Source organism: Alexandromys fortis, unplaced genomic scaffold (genome assembly GCF_014885135.2).
Source record: "Alexandromys fortis isolate MF-2015 unplaced genomic scaffold, M_Fortis_MF-2015_v1.1 scaffold_2117, whole genome shotgun sequence".
In the NCBI taxonomy this organism is placed as follows: domain Eukaryota; kingdom Metazoa; phylum Chordata; class Mammalia; order Rodentia; family Cricetidae; genus Alexandromys; species Alexandromys fortis.
In genome coordinates this window covers 683-1,532 of record NW_026069983.1, presented here as the reverse complement: position 1 = coordinate 1,532, position 850 = coordinate 683, and the positions used below count along the sequence as shown (strand labels likewise).

The window sequence follows — 850 nt, the reverse complement described above, 5'->3', positions numbered from 1 at the left end:
AAAAAAGAAATACTCAACATGCAAAAGTCTTGTGACGAGAATGAAGGAACACCCCAGAATACACCAAAGGCAGATGACGGCCATCCTTCAGAAGACTCACCTCAGCAGGCAGGAGGAAATCTTCAGGCTTCTGGAGAAAGTGTGGGGGAGGATGCAGATGGAAGTCTTAGAGCAGAGCCTGCTCAACCCAGCCCTGAACCTAAAGAGGACACTCCCACAAGGCATCTGAACCCTGACAAGTGATCAGAGGAGTGGATGAGTTGGAAAGGCTTAGGGAAGAGATAAGAAGAGTAAGAAACAAGTTTGTGATGATGCATTGGAAACAAAGTCATTCCCGAAGCCGTCCCTAGCCTGTGTGCTTCAGGCCTTGAAATCTTTTTTCTCTGATGTTGAAATCTGGCTGCTGCTTTCTTTCTCTTAGCGTTTTTCTGATGTATCTTTGAACTTCATTTTACTTTCAATTACCTGGCGGTATTTTAGATAGTTTCGGTGTTATCAGCATCTCATTGGATTTTGGATTTTGACCCATTTTCCACGTTTATTTTTCAGTTGGAAAGTTTCACCCTTATGCATGGAAATGTGTTCATTCCATATTATACAATTTAAAAGCAGCATATTTAGTATCAACTCGCATATATAGGAAAATTCATAATTATGTGTGTATATGTATCAAAAAGCTTAACAGTACTTTTTTGTGTGGTGTGTTTTAATTTTGAGTTTTGCTCGTGTGTATTTTTAATGAATATGCCTCACAAAGAACTTTTTAATAAGTGGGAGTTAATTAAAATTAATTTGTAACCAGCTTGTAGAGGCAATAAAGGCACTAAACTCTTGATGAAGAACTATTAAA

The 850-nt window shown here is 38.5% G+C and overlaps 1 pseudogene; it reads left to right on the top strand.

Annotated features, from left to right (window-relative positions):
• Window positions 1-6: 6 nt before the first annotated feature.
• Window positions 7-371, top strand: LOC126496243 (transcription elongation factor A protein-like 8; annotated as a pseudogene).
• Window positions 372-850: the final 479 nt, after the last annotated feature.